Source organism: Schistocerca americana, chromosome 6, assembly GCF_021461395.2.
Source record: "Schistocerca americana isolate TAMUIC-IGC-003095 chromosome 6, iqSchAmer2.1, whole genome shotgun sequence".
NCBI classification, from domain to species: Eukaryota; Metazoa; Arthropoda; class Insecta; order Orthoptera; family Acrididae; genus Schistocerca; species Schistocerca americana.
This window is the reverse complement of record NC_060124.1, coordinates 204,281,802-204,298,858: the sequence shown is the minus strand read 5'-3', so window position 1 is coordinate 204,298,858 and position 17,057 is coordinate 204,281,802.

Below are 17,057 nucleotides of genomic sequence, written 5' to 3'. Positions count from 1 at the left end.
CGATGGTGTACTCGACGACGAACCTGGGTGCACGAATGGCAAAACGTCATTTTTTCGGATGAATCCAGGTTATGTGTACAGCATCATGTTGGTCGCATCCGTGTTCGGCAACATCGCGGTGAAATCATATTGGAAGCGTGTATTCGTCATCTCCATACTGGCGCATCACCCGGCGTGATGGTATGGGGTGCCATTGCATACACGTCTCGGTCACCTCTTGTTCGCATTGACGGCACTTTGAACAGTGCACGTTACATTTCAGATGTGTTACGACCCGTGGCTCTACCCCTCCTTCATTCGACCCCTGCGAAAACCTACATTTCTGCAGGATAATGCACGACCGCATGCTGCAGGTCCTGTACGGGTCTTTCTGGATAGAGAAAAGTTACGACTGCTGCCCTGGCCAGCACATTCTCCAGATCTCTCACCAATAGAAAACGTCTGGTCAATGGTGGCCGACCAACTGGCTCGTCACAATACGCCAGTCACTACTCTTGATGAACTGTAGTATCGTGTTGAAGCTGCTTGGGCAGCTGTACCTGTACACGCCATCCAAGCTCAATGCCCAGGCGTATCAAGGTGGTATTCCTGGGTACTGATTTCTCAGGGTCTATGCACCCAAATTGCGTGAAAATTTAATCACATGTCAGTTCTAGTATAATATATTTGTCCAATGAATACCCGTTTATCATCTGCATTTCTTCTTGGTGTAGCAATTTTAATGGCCAGAAGCGTTGTTTGGTCAGTTTTCGTGGTAGTTTGGGGAGTGTGGATCCGTATGGACGAAGCCTGACGACTAATTTAGAGAGGAACTTTGATTTTTACAAGTAGATGTATCGATGCACAACGAATTTGTAACCCCGTTGGTAGCCGCCCTCGGCCTGTGCGCGACGCGTCAGCAGCTGGAGAACGAATAGAGGCTCACAGGAGCTGCGCTGCTCATTCCCCGCGTGTGAGCCGAGGTGTCTGAGGAGCGCCTCTTCAGTCTACAGACGCGGGGGAGAGCAGACGCGACCTACCAGCAGCCGCGTAGGCGGTCGGCGCGACCCTCCCTCAGCGGTCGATATGCCCAGACCGGGGGGCTGTTGCCGCCGGGGCTGTGCGGAGACCCCGCTGTGCGCTTTGTCCGCCACAACCTTTGGCCGCATAACGGGAACCCGGCGGAATCTGTCTACAGGAAGCGCTGCTGCTCCGAGCTTGGGCGCCTGCACCAGGCGTGGCGTCGCAGACGACGGCTGCAACAGTGTCGTCATCACCAGTCTCACGTAGACGCGGTGAACTACTTTATGTATTGCCAGTTTGGAGAGCACAAGTGAAGTGACTGGAAATCTGAAAGTACAAGGGATAATGTAAAGGGAGCGAAAGGATTTTACATCACACTGCAACTATAAGCAGGGAGCCAATTATCGTGAAGGGAGTGAAGCACGTTTCTGCTCTAGCTCCTCGTGTTATTCAGTTGTACATTCAACAAACAATAAAGAAAACTAAGTGAACCGTGATTGATTTTCAAAGAATATTCTTAAGAATTTATTTTATTTACCAGCGATTCATCAACATCGTTAACACATTTAATCACACTATGTAAGCATGGAAGTAGTTGCCAGGGAGTAACTGATGAAATCATAACCAAATTCCTTTTACCAAATGGGAATTTTATTCACATTAATAGTGCCTAAAAGCATTTTCTTTAAAGAAACAGATTTAAAATTATAATCAGAAAGCACTCTCTAAATATAAAAGCTGCAATTTATTCAGAGGCAGAAAGAAATAAGTTTTGACTGTATGAGCTTTTGGGCAGAGAACCTTGCCGCTCCCTTTTGACACGGCCGTAGTTACGACCGCTCACAACAACCTCTGAAAGACTACACTGGTGCAAATCTGCAACACACCAGATAACTTTAAACTAAGAGTTTTAACAACTCACGCAAGCACACAAACTACGCACCCCCCCCCCCCCCTCCCCCTAGGAGGGATGGAAATGGTACAAAACACTAACAATTAAAATATTAACCTTGCCACCGAAGGTGCAACTTGATTTTAACTTCTAAGAAAAGTCTTACGGTGAAAGGGTGGCAATTTTATATACTAAAATTATCATTTAAATAAAAGCCCATGAAATGCAATCTTATATAAAATTCTACAAGGTTGGCCAAACAATAGTTAAGATGCTTTACAGTACACAGATACCGCCTCTCAAGATCAAAGGCAATAATATCAAAGTTTCCAAAGATCAAAACATATTTCAGGTATTAGGCCGTTACACTCCAAGCAATAAATTCGTTAACACACCAAATCCGACAAACATGACAGAGGCAGCTACTAACGTACAGTAGATTGATAGGTAGATTACCGAACAACCTGAACCGCAGGTTGCTCTCACCCGTCCCTACTCCACAAGGGAAAAACGGACCACCCAATTTATAAACAATCACCTTCCCGCCGGTGGGCAAACGGAGAAGAATGGTGGGACGACCCCAAAGCAAACGGCTGGTGACCTCACTAAGAAAACAAGCAGAGTTTAACAAGAGTAAATCAAACAAGATATCACCAATCACTTAACTTCTAATAAACTGCGATTTCTCGAGAAGACCTGGCGCAGCACCCTCAAATCGCTCTCCCGAACCGTCCGCTGCCAGCCGCTTCAACGGACGCAGGAAGGCGCGCCGATCTCCCGTCTCGCGGCGTCGCAGCTCGCACCGGCCATACATGTCGTGGGTTGACTCCTGTTGATCTCGTGTCGGCCGCGAAGCCACTACCCCTCGCTATACGCCGCGGCCCACTGGACTCACGTGGCGGCCTCATACGCCGACGTTCAAGGCGGACAAGTCATCTTGTGTCTCAGTGCGTACCGACCAACCGATCGATCCCACCGCCAACGACCATTGCCTGAGCAAACTCGAGCAGACTGGCGGCCCAACGGGCAGACTCAGATGCAGCAACTAAACCCCGACCGGGCGACGACTCACTGAGTTCTCTTACTGGCGGAGTGGAAAGACTCTCATTTTGCCGGCTTTAAATGTTGATCCGAACGACAGACATACTAGCACTCCGAACGACAGACAGACACTAACTGCCTAACAAATACGGACGAGAGACAGACTAGCAAGCTGGGGACGAGAGACTGACCCACTGGCGAGCTATAGCGCCCCATAAATGCACGTGAACAGGCAACCTTTCCCACCAGAGGGAGACACTAAAGCTGCGACTGCTTCACACTACGCGCTGTGGCGCGCTCTTCAAAACAGCAATTTTTACCACGGCTCACTAAGTATGATAAGAAATTTGAAGCTCATGCAGGAGAAATAAAAACTTAGGGATGCCAATGATGTAATACTAAGTGGCTACAAAGTACTTGGAATATCAGTTGAACGGAATGGATAATGTCTTGAAAAGAGTTAATAAGATGATCATCAACGAAAGTAAACGTGGATAATAGGGTCTAGTCCAATCAAAATTAGATGTATAGACATATAGCTAAGGAAGAGGTACAGAATCAATGATGGGAGGAAAGAAACTTACGCCGCGGCTTCACTGAAAGAAGTGGTAGGTTGGTAGGAAACATCTAAAGGCGTCAAGGAATAGTTTTGTAATGGAGGGACGTGTGAGGTCAAAATTTTAGAATGAGATTAAGGCGCGACTAAGCAAGTCCTTATGGTCTTTTAGCTTCTAGATAAGAAAAACTGTTACTCGCTTTTAACAAATGAATTATTATTTTTAATAACTCGTTTTTTGCCTGATTGGATTAGGTATACGCAGTGCTTTATATGCCTCCTGTAGTTCCTGTGTATCCACTGGCTCTGGACTCATAAATCGTTGATAAGTTTTCAATCAACTGCATGCTACACGCTTGCTGTTCAGTACATAACAAGGTTAAATGCAGTGAACGTCAAGGTTCAGTCTGGTTCTCGGTAAATTTTGGAACGCCATATACGACTGCCAAAGAAGAGGGGGGAGGAAATTTTCACTGCATACGATTGACGAATTCTACGCTATTTATCTGTCCTATGAAATCGAAATCAACAACATAGTGAATTTGGCAACAAAGCGTGGTTGCTTCTTCCTTTCCGTCGTAGTGCCTTATTTATATACCATAATTAATAAAATTACTCATACACAAACCATTGCCAGTGCTGAAAGTTCGTTAATAACGAGAGAGAGAGAGAGAGAGAGAGAGAGAAATCCTTCCAATCCATATGTGGCATACAGCAAACCAGTGCTTAACGGTATTGGTTAAAAACAGTCTTGGTTACAATTTTAGTTTTTTTTATTTTTCAACTACGCGTTTCGCCTTATTTAGGCATCTTCCGGTTGATCTTAATTTGGTATTTCTTAGAACTATACTTTAGACAGTGTAGCCAAAGGGCATCGTCGAATACATCAGGCCAACATCGCCTTCGTTAAACTCAGTAAAAACTTTTCTAGATGGACGCGAGTGACTTCAGGACCTGCATAACGCGTTCCCGTTCACAGGAGGGAGTAACAGAATAAGATGGGGCTCCGGTAGTAAGCATAACGCTTACTACCTGAGCCTCATCTTCCGTCGATACTAGGCGTCACATGAAGTACGCCATGATCACTATTTGTTTGGGTGGGCTCCAACAACACAATGCGAAAAACTTAATTTCTGGCGCTGGCAATGTAATCGGCCAACTACTATACTACAAACGTAACGTCAGTGAAGATTTGATATTGTCACACTACGTTGTATATTTCACAGTGCACATTTTAGGGATTCTGATGATGATCGTGTATTTTTATCGACCGAAACCCGTCAATAAATCTACTGAGTGCGACTTTTGACTGTTCTGGAAAAAGAGAAGAAGAAGAAGAATGTCAGCAGTCACTGTTTCCTCTGCAGGCAATATCTGCTCGCGCTACTGCCGCGTATGTCAAACTGTTCGGTCTGTGAAGAATTAGCGGCGTTCGTGTTAGCCAGCTCGCTGTGTTCATTGAACTTAGCGCTTTTCGATTTAGTAACCTCACCTTCGATGTATTGAGAAGTTACAGTTTGACTCTTACATAGAATATAGCAGCAACTAGCCACCTTTTACAATGCTATTCATTTATTTAAATAGCACCGTCACCAGTCTCAATCGTCGCAGTCCATCTTTACACGGCTAGTTCACTTTAAAATACGTTTTACATTAGCTTCCACTTTTTTCTTAACCCAAACGACGATATTTCGTTGGGGTGGTGGCTCCGTTGAAAAATCGCCATTACGTTCTAGTGTTGACTGCTTGCGATCGTGCGGCAGTGAAGACTATATGATGCACTTTTTTATTTATTGTATACACATAATCTGAAGCACCACTCACACAAAAATGGTTCAAATGGCTCTGAGCACTATGGGACTTAACATCTGAGGTCATCAGTCCTCTAGATCTTAGAACTACTTAAACTTAACTAACCTAAGGACGTCACACACATCCATGCCCGAGGCAAGATTCGAACCTGCGACCGTAGCGGTCGCACGGTTCCAGACTGAAGCGCCTAGAACCGCTTGGCCACTCCGGCCGGCCCACTCACACACCAAGAAGTTTCAACACATGGAAGTATTACATACTTGCATGTAATCTAATGCATACATGTGGTGAAACGTCTTGGTGTGTGAGTGGTGATTCAGATTATGTGTATACATATACATAAAAAAGTGCATCCTACAGCTTTCGCTGCTGCATGATCACAAGCAATTAGCAGCAGTAGAAGGTAATGGGGCAAATTTTTCATCGGCACCATCACCCCAAGCAAATTTCATCAGTTGGGAAAAGAAAAAATGAAAGCTAATGTAAAATGTATCGTAACGTCAACTAGCGGTCTGAAGATGAACCTGTAATGTTCGAAACCGGCAACGGCGCTATTTAAATAACTAAACAACATTCTAAAAAGTGGCTGGTTGTTGTTATCTTCTATGTAAGAGTGCCGGCCGGTGTGGCCGAGCGGTTCTAGGCACTAGTCTGGAACCGCGCAACTGCTACGGTCGCAGGTTCGAATCCTGCCTCGGGCATGGATGTGTGTGATGTCCTTAGGTTAGTTAGGTTTATGTCAGGGCTTCCCAACGTGTGGTCCGTGGACCCCTTAGGGGTCCGCCGGCTCTTTCTAGTGGGTCCGCGGCCACCCTTCACCAAATCGATTAAAATAATGAGTAAAATTATAGAATAAAAATGTGAAAATAAAGTTCATCACAATTTTTTTCTTTCGTGTGAAAAACATGTGTGCTTTTACTTCAGGTCTTATTCCCAAGCAGCCTTTGCAGTTCCTAAGTGAGAACGCATACACAGTTTAGTGCCGGAGAATGCGGCTTCTCTGATAGACTGTTTTGCAACAATATGGGGGTCGTTTGTGCGCCGGCACACTGCGCGGCGCTAGATGCGCTGAAACCTTTTACGCATGCGCGGAGCGAGCTTTGTCAACCATCACAGCGCTCGCTGGCACGTATGCGGCCCTAGGCATCATTAAATGTTAAACTTGCTTTGTCAGTGCACTACCTATTTCATAAGTCGATTTTTGACCGTCCAGTTGTTTTCATTCATCTCTAAACCAAAGACTATTGATACTTCGGGGGGGGGGGGGGGGGGCATCGGGACATGGAACTTGCATTAAGAAGCTTTCAGTTCCCATGGGTTTCGCTCTGAAATTTAAAGTTACTCTTGACTGACTAGGGGTCCGCCATGGATTTTCGACTGAAGAAGGGATCCACCAGCTGAAAAGGTTGGGAAGCCCTGGTTTAAGTAGTTCTAAGTTCTAGGGGACTGATGACCTGAGCAGTTATGTCCATAGTGCTCAGAGCCATTTGAACCATTTTTCTATGTAAGAGTCAGCCTATATTTCGTACACAGCCATGGGCTCAGAATGTCAGTTTTCGATAAGACAGTATTGAGAAGAGCAAGGGGTAAGGGTGTGGCGGCGTCTCCATTTGCGTGCGCCGCACCGGCGTCGGTCCGGGGCGCACTGTAGGCGCTGCGCAGTAGCGGCGTGGGCGGCCTGTGTAAACGGGCCCCCAGATAAGCGGGTTATCGCGCACAATGGCGCGGCGTGCCGGCCTGCTGCTACCTGTGCCGGGATAAACGGCCGCCTACCTGCGCTCGCCCGCCCTGGGGTTGCCGAAAAGAAACTGCGCACTCTTTTGTCAGTCAGTATCTCTGCCACAAAACGAAACGGGTTTACATTTTTTCTTCGCCGCTGTATTTCACTGTCGGGCGCAGTCGATAGCGAAAGGGGTGTCAAGAGGTGTATATTGTTGCCTGCGCGGATGAAAATAGCTGTCAGCATGCGCAAGTCTTTTCATGCGGATCCGCGGTTATTCAGTAGTGTAAACCACTTTGAGCTGTTCGGTACACCGGGACTCTTGTAGATTATGTGGACGCCAATCGAGATGCCCATGCCAGTAGTCTTTGGGTACCTCAGAGCCAGAATGCGGTCCCCAAACTGCTCCTCCAGGACATCAAACATTCTCCTGCTTGCATGAATCACATCGTGTCGAAATGAGAGGATTAAATCATTTTTCAAAACCTTACTTATCGTTCGGTAGTCACCGTGCCATCAAGGAATATCGCACCGATTATTCCGTGACTGGACGTTGCACACCAAATAGTCACCCGTTGAGGGCGAAGAGACTTCTCGATCGCGAAATGCGGATTCTCGGTCCCCCAAATGCGCCAGTGTTGCTTATTCACGAACCCATCCAAATGAAAGTGAGCTTCGTCGTTAAATCCAACCGTGCGCATGCACATAATAATTCGCATCATGCCCCGCAACCAATCGATCAGTTTGAACGTCCTAACGCAAACCATTGAGAAGTTATGACGATTTGATTCCGTATAGTTCAATAATACTGTAGTAAGTGTTGCATTGTGTGCTAGAAAATACCGGGTGATCAAAAAGTCAGTATAAATTCGAAAACTTAATAAACCACGGAATAATGTAGATGGAGAGGTAAATATTGATACACATGCTTGGAATGACATGGGGTTTTATTTGAACAAACAAAAAAAACAAAAAAACAAAGTTCACAAAATGTCCGACAGATGGCGCCTTGACAGCAAAACTGCTACCGTGACGGGTGAGAGGTACGTCGATATGTTACAGAATCACATCATCCCCAGCCTGGCTGATAAACACCACCTGGAATGTACGATGTATATGCGGGATGGCGCTCCACCCCACATTGCTAGACGCGTGAAAGGTCTCTTGCGCGCGTCGTTTGGTGGTGATCGTGTGCTCAGCCGCCACTTTCGTCATGATTGGCCTCCCAGACCTCAGTCCGTGCAATTATTGGGTTTGGGGTTACCTGAAGTCGCAAGTGTATCATCGTGATCGACCGACATCCCTAGGGATGCTGAAAGACAACATCCGACGCCAATGCCTCACAATAGCTCCGGACATACTTTTTCAGTGCTGTTCACAACATTATTCCTCGACTACAGCTATTTTTGAGGAATGATGGTGGACATATTGAGCATTTCCTGTAAAGAACATCATCTTTGCTTTGTCTTACTTTGTTATGCTAATTATTGCTATTCTGATTAGATGAAGCGCCGTCTGTCGGACATTTTTTGAACTTTTGTATTTTTTTGGTTCTAATAAAACCCCATGTCATTCCAAGCATATGTGTCAATATGTACCTCTCTATCTACATTATTCCGTGATTTATTCAGTTTTCAAATTTATACTGACTTTTTGATCACCCGGTATATTTAAGAGCATCATTGATGGGCACACTGAATTTATACCGAACATTATTCGTGTCCTATGTGATATACAATCAGGAGTCAGACAGTCAGACAATGGATCGAATAATCTAGTGGGTTGACTATCCTAAAACATATTCTGAGCTCAAACGTAATGATGTATCTCGAACACAACGACCTCCTCCATGCCATCCACCATGTATTTCGAAAACGTAGAACTTGTGAAAATCAACTCGCACTTTTGTCACATTACATCCTGAGAGCCATAGATCAAGGCAGTCAGGTACATGCAGTATTTCTCCATTTCCGAAAAGCATTTGACTCTGTACCACATCTACGTTTATTATCAAAAATGCTATCGTAGGGGGTGGCAGACAAAATAGGTGACTGCATTGAGGATTTCTTGGTAGGGAGGACGCAGCATGTTATCTTTGATGGAGAGCCGTCGACAGATGTAGGAGTACCTTCGGGTGTACCCCCAGGGTAGTGTGTTGAGTCCCTTGCTGTTTATGTTGTATATTAATGATCTAGCAAACAATATTTTATAGTAACCTCGGACTTTCCGCAGGTGATCCAGTTATATACAAAACAGTAGTCTGATAGTAACTGTACAAATACTCAGTCAGACCTTGATAAGTTTCAAAGTGGTGCAATGATTGGCACCTTGGTTTAAATGTTCAAAAATGGTAATTGTGCTCTTCACAAGACGAAAAAACAGGGTATCCTATGAATACTATGTTAGTGCGTCACAGTTGGAATCTGTAAACTTATACAAATACTTGGGTGTAACGCTTAGTAGGGACATGAAGTGTAATGATCACAGAGTATCAGTCGTGTGGAAAATAGGTTGCAGACTTAGATTTATTGGTACAATACTAGGAAAATGTGATCAGTCGACAAAGGAGATTGCTTACAAATTACTCGTGCGACCCATCCTAGAATATTGCTAGTTGTGGGACTCGTACGGAATAGGACTAACAGTGGATATTGAACGCATACACAGAAGGGGCAGCAGGAATGGTCAAATGTTTGTCTGACCTGCAGGAGAGGGCAAGTGAGACGTGGAAAGAGCTGCACTGGCAAACTGTTGAATATAGACGGAAACTACCCCGAGAAAGTCTACTGCCAGAGTTTCAAGAACTGGCTTTAGATGATGGCTCCAGGTACATACTACAACACCCTACATACCAATCCCATGGGGAACGTGATGAGAAGCTTAGGTTAATTACAGCACACGCAGATGCGTTTAAGCAATCACTTTTCTCCCGCTCCAAACGCGAATGGAGCTGTAATAACTGGTACAGTGGAACATACCGTCTGCCATGCACGTCACGGTGTTTCAAAGAGTATAGAGACAGTACTCTATTTATTAATCTAAAACACGTGGTTACAATGGACGGTGAAATGAAATGATCGTATGGCATTAAGGGCCGGGAATTCCCATCCGGGGAAATTCGGCCGCCTAGTTGCAACTCATTTCAGTTGACGCCACTTGCGTGTCGATGATGATAAAATGACGGCGAGGACAACACAATATACAATCTTCAAGCGGAGAAAATCTGACCACTCAGCTGAATTTTATGAAAAAATACATCCATTTAAATTTACAGATATAGGAAACAAGCTGTCATAATGCTGTTCACAATAAATTGTTTAAAACTAGTATTAAAAGTAAATTAGACAGTTTCGAGTCATAAATTCTCACGACTTTATCATAAGCAACACTTAAACATGGCCGGCCGAGTGGCCGACCGGTTCTAGGCGCTACAGTCTGGAACCGCGCGACCGCTACGGTCGCAGGTTCGAATCCGGCCTCGGCCATGGATGTGTGTGATGTCCTTAGGTTAGTTAGGTTTAAGTAGTTCTAAGTTCTAGGGTACTGATGACCTCAGCAGTTAAGTCCCATAGTGCTCAGAGCCAGTTGAACCATATGAACTTAAACGTGAAATATGTGTGCTCTTAAAACCGGCAGATTTTTTCCAATACTCGGGAGAAAATTAAGAACAACTTAATAAAAGGGAAAGTCTTTAGTAAATAAAAAAGAAGAGGCTGACTGAGTAAAGTAGTCTCTCATACGCAACGTGTCTTCAAAAAGTCCAGCTGTTCTTAGATTTGGGACATGAAAACAAGATGTGGTTTGCATGGGCTTCCGACTCAAAATCACACTCAAATGCAGGAGAACTAACTGTAAAAGTTGATCCGATGTTGATGGAGAGAAGTGTCGATGGTCGGTCCAAATGCGTCCTCGAATAACACGGCGTTGTAGGATTTTGACATTGTTAATACGTCATAATAACTACCTTTCTTTTGTCGGGTCACGCTCCACGTCTCTTGCCATTGATGTTTTCCGTGGTTCTTGATGTCATTTAAGAAGCCCGTAGACGCCAGTTTCAGTCAAGGACAGTGCCTGCTTCGTTAATACGTCAACTTGCGAATGCGGATGCCAGCATGGGAATGCACCCACAGCAAACGGACAGCATGCCTGCCCCCAATTCCCCCCTCCGTTTACCGCGAACATATTCTAAAACCATATCCGATATATAACGGTTGATTGCCGTATTCCTTGTTCGATGTCGAATATTTTTGCTGGCGGTCTGGGCATCAGACACGGTTAATATCTTTGAGAAGGGAGTTCAATATGAATACTTAAGTGCTTCCAAAAGAGCCACTGTGTCCTCCGTAAAAAGAGAAGCGCTTTTAGGCAATCTGAAGGCTTTCCGAAATTGGCGCTTAGGGCATAGAAAAGCACATAGAGTATAATCTTCTTGTGGAATTTTCAATCCATTGGTATGAATACATAGACAGTCAGGCAACTGAGTGCAACGCGAGGATTAATGTTGTAATTGACATTTTGCTAGCTGGTCGTGCGAAAATAATACACTGGACTCTGGCAGTTGAGTGTGGCGAGATCATATTTAGATAGAGATTAGTGCGAAGAGCATCGAATAGTACGTATCACAGAAGACCAAGTGTCAAAGCTTGTAAAGGCGGGCACAAGTTTATTTCGTCTGTCAACAACTCCTTTGCCCTATTCCGTATATGGCGCGTTTAATCCAATGTGGCTGCACTCCTTCCCGAATGGGTATTAGTAGTGACTTGAAACTAGAACTCCTTGTTAGGGATCACTACAGTGCGAAAATTGACGTTAACAGTAATATGGACGCTGAACTTCAGATTTTAAAGGCAACGTCATTATTATTGCGGAAACCCGCAGATGCACTCGCGGATATCGAACGACGGAGGCTTCTATCCACAAAGTCAGTACTATTGCGGATATCCGCTTGCTCGCTAACCCATAGCTATTTGCTTGTTGCGGGGAGAATACAGTGTAACAACGAAGGCAGATACGTTTTCCTTTCACAAATTCACAGTTGTACTTGATCGGTACTGGAAGTTTCCATAGATTTAAAAGGTCACTTGCGACGACATAACTAGTTGTGACTGATAGATGTGAAATGGCATAACAGTGGAGAAATGACAATGGTTACTTACAACAAGGTACGACACAAGAGACATTGCCTCTGACTCGCAGATGAATATAAAATAAATTTACTTCATAATAGTAAAAGAAATCGATCGAACCGACAAACCTAGCCAATTACAAGGAGGGTCTGACAGAAGATATCCTAGGTCAGCCTGTGCCATAGATTGCTTGTCTGGCGAGGTACAAACGAGCTGTCCTTAAAAATAAGATTTAAAAAATGACCAATTAGATCGCACCAAGTACCGCGTCTCGCCGGGTGTACGTTTATATTTCGCTGTCGACCGAGAACAGTTTGGAGACGAGAGATTTTATTAACAGCAAGATTGTGCTCCGTCTCGTTACAATTAGTCGACGTTTCTACAGCTGCACAATAGAGAGGTCGAAGAACTGTTGTTAAATACACAGCATGGTCTCCACGGGTAATAAATCTCAACTACCACCTGAGGGAGATTAAGGACGAAGTAATCCGTCGACAAATGTCGGCTACACTGAATGTGCGACAAGAAGACATCGGAGTGTTGTGTTCGGCCATAATACGTGACAAATTAACAGTCCTTTGTAATCTCCACGCTCCTTCCTAATTCCAGCTAACGCCCACAATAAGCAAAGTCTTTTATGAAATTTTTTTAGAGGATCTGACACTACAACACACTGTCTAGTTTACTTAGCTTTTCGTGTAGAATTGGCTCTTGTTTTTGTTGTCTAGAGGTCTGATTCTTGAAGCTGAAATTCTCACATTTTAGATCCTCACGGTTGAATTGACCTAAATAAATTTGAAAGTAGTTGTTGCAGAGTTTTTGTTGTTACGTTAATGTATTTTGTCACTTTGTAGTATATCATACAGTCTTTTGAATTTTCACATTAACAAAGCCGAAATTACATTATTCGTCCAAAATACAAAAATACGCCCGATCACACCAGAGGCACGCTTACTCCTACTTCACTCTGCGGTAATAACCATATTCCAAAGGGCTTACAGTTTTTCTTGACAAATGAATTTATATTAATTTAGATTATTACTTCATAAATGGATCCAAAATTAAACATAGTAAACAGTACTAGATTGCGTAATTAATAATAGAAATTTTAAGTGTGCCAAACAATTCGTAATTTCAAATGTTTCTGAAACAATAATTTTAACTGTACGTCCAGATTGTAACATCGAAAATAAAGTAATTCCTTTTCATAAATTTTAGCTTGAAATAAAACATTATGTATAAAATTATATGAAAGTTTCCAGAAGAGCCACTGAGATAATATTGACCTGTCCAAAATTTGAAAAATAATACTGGTATCTACAACTACTGTTAAGCAGAAGTAATGCTAGAGGAGGATGTCCCGTTACACCTTGTGCGAGCAGCAGTTCAGGAGCATGCAATGTGTTTGTTCGCTGAAGAAAGTCACTTTCAGTCCGAAAATGACGTAAGAATGCTGTCTAAATATTGTTTCCTTCTAAGCATATCCACTGATGATGTCGCAAAGCGTTCTGTCCCTCTCTGCACAGGACACACACGCACTCTTCTTCTCACTGGGACACCATTCCCTTTTTTTCCCCCCCTTGTAGAGTACTTCGACGCCTCCCACAAGATAACTTGATGAAAACCCGCAACATTAGAACAGTATTCGAGAATACTCCGTACTACAGCCTTGCAAGCGGTTTTCCATAACATATGATAGATGTATATTCTGGTCGGCAACCGGTTTCTTTCCATAATTTGTACCAACTTGAGGCCGTAAGCACCATCATGACAGCTGGTGGCGCTGGCCGAAGAGAGATCCGTAAGAATGCGGACGTTAGCTGCTCAACTGTAATCGGAGCTGTTGGAAACTTAATGTGCGAAGAATAAGCGTTTTGAATTATTAAAACAGTGACGCCTTGCGCAAACTATCAAAGACTCTGCTGGTTCGAATGTGTTTGCTCAAGCCTGCGGCCCGTCTACTGGATATATTGGGGAAACAATCGGCGTTAGAGTATACAAATATGCCTTATCTTTAATCCCCAGTTATTCGAACCTCTTTCCATCTGTGTCTGCGGGGTCGCGCGATGAGTCAGGATTGATATCATTCTGTGGACAGCGCATAGCGCTTTCCGATGAGTCACGCCAGTTTGAGAAGTGATTCTGTGTGTGTGTTCCTCCACAGAACTGTGCAGAGGGGTTCTGTAGCTTCCTTGGGGTGCCGCGCCGAGTCTGAGGTGGGAGGTAAGGCAGTGACTTCCTTACAGCATCTCGACCCCTCAAATGGATGTGGGTGTACACTAGACGGAACGTCAACACCATGTCGTTTTTCTTAGCCCAGCACTTCAAATGGCTCTAAGCACTATGGGACTTAACATCTAAGGTCATCATCCACTAGGCTTAGAATTACCTAAACCTAACTAACCTAAGGACATCACACACATCCATGCCCGAGGCAGGATTCGAACCTGCGACCGCAGCAGCAGCGCGGTTCCGGAGTAATGCGCGTAGAACCGCACGGTCACAGTGGCCGGCTTAGCCCAGCACTGAAAGTGGATTTATCAGATACCATACTGATACAAAGAGTCGGAAAATAGTATCGATATTAAAGAGCTAGCAATGCTAGTAGTGTTTATTAATGCTCACAGCAAAATCCATAAAAAAGGCAAAGGCAATTTCCCATACGGCAGACCACTGAAAGTATAACAAACATGTGAAAGCGTAAAAGTTTGATGATTGGAAATTGAGAAGTTTTTAAGTGCCAAATGTTTAATTTGTCAACGGAAGCAAAAAAGCTATGAGCCTGTCTTTGCACATAAATAATTTGTAGCGAAGTGATTGCTTTTGGTGACACCTTTTACAATAACGAGTGCGCAAATCGACGGTATCTCGTACAGAAAGAGAGAGCACGTGATGCTGTCGAAGACTCACGGCCGGCCGCCGTGGCCGAGTGTTTCTAGGCGCTTCAGTTCGGAGCCGCGCTGCTGCTACGGCCGCAGGTTCGAATCCTGCCTCGGACGTGGATGTGTGTGATGTTTAGTTTAGGTTTAAGTAGTTCTAAGTCTAAGGGATTGATGACCTCAGATGTTAGGACCCATAGTGCTTAGAGCCATTTGAACCATTTTAAAGACTCGCGCGCGAACGTTTCCCATGAGCGCTTGAGATCGTACTTTTGACGGCGAGTGCACAAGTACGAGCGCCTCAGCCCGTCGCTTCCATAGTGTAGCGGATTATCAGGAATGCTTCACGCGCACAAGGTAATAAGGAAGCTACCACAAGCCGATTCTTCGAAAGGGGAAAAAAAAGCAACCGGCCACTGTTACTAATGACATTTATTTACACAAATAGCGTAGTTATCGATTTCGAGCCGACAGGTTCAACTTCAGATGGCTGTTCACGTGTACATTTGCTGTTGTTTTCTTTAGCTGTTAGCTGTTTGTTTTCCTGGCAGCCTAAACCGGCGGCGCTATGCCTCGATAGCTCAGTTAGTATGGTCACCGCCCGTAAGGCTCCTTACTGAGCCCCTTTCCAGCATACAGTTTTAATCTACCAGGGAGTTTGAAAGCAAATGTACTCGCAGCTGCGAGCATGGAAGACCATCAGCTATAGAATGGAATGACGACAATTAACGTTTGTACCGCACTGGGGCTCGAACCCGGATCTCCAGCTTATCCCGAGCTGTCGTCTTACCATTACGCTATCCGAACACGACTCACGGCCAGACCAAAACATTTTATGTCTTCAACCATTTTTTTACACCTTGTACTCGCACTTATGAGCAGTAATATCGCATTTGAAAGATGTCGGAATACTCAGGATGTGTAGTAATTTCATCATCAGTCGCCTAAGTGATACTACAGTTTCATAAGTGGATCTTGACTTTTAGCCACATGAATATAACAATACTTAATTTGTGGAAGTGCAGGATTGCGTTCTGAGAGAGCTTCACTGTTTGTGAAGAGTCTCTCCCCGTCGCTCCTGAAATTGAACTTGCCTTCAGCCATACCTTTAATACACCGCTGATGCCCGTACTGTTCACTTCATTGTCTTTGGCACAAAAAGTTACGTTTCAGATAACTGTTGCATTTGAGGAGCATTCATCCCAAAGTTTGAGAAGTACATGAGTTACGCAATTTATTTTACAACATAACGTCTAACAACAACATTCTCTCATAACGTTGACTGTACCTAAATTTACGCGATATAAAGTGAATCGTGCGACTGTGGGTTGTGTCAGCCTGTAAATGAGGGGAATGCTGTTTCTTTTAGTCGTTACTCCTAGCGTTCAAGGAGGCCAGCCCCCCCCCTCTCCACCTCCTCCTCCCTCCCCCCCTCCCTTCCCCCCCCCCCCTCTCTCTCTCTCTCCCTCTCCCTCTCTCCCTGTGTGTCTTCGTGTCTTGCCTTACTAAACTTCCTGTGGTTTGCTGGTTCTACCTGCAGACCAGCCATCGTCAAGAAATGTTGGTGCGGCCCGTATGTCTTAGCTATATTTCATAAACATTATACGTCTAGCAACTAACAACCGAATTCAAAAACGTCAACTAACGTTAACACCTTCTTGAGAAAGAAGTTTTCAGGTTCAGTGACAAACAAATTTACTTACAGAAACTAATATTTTAAGGTGTGCTTAATTTTAATGGACGTTGGTGAATTCAGTCGTGAGCTAAGTAAAACTGGCCGCTTACTTGAGGAGTAGGTGGGTAGATAGCCGCGGCCACTGTGGGTTGGGGGATGTGACAGCGGGAATGATTTATTGTTCGTCTTCCAGTGTCGGCAATTCAAGGGCGTGCGCAATCGTATCGATCAACTGCGGTGGTATAAATTTTGAAACGGAAGTTCGCGTTAGAGACTGCCATCTTCAGATGCGTTACGTATTTGTAGCAAGGAACATAAAATTAAATCAAGCCTGTTGTAATACAAAGCAATTTG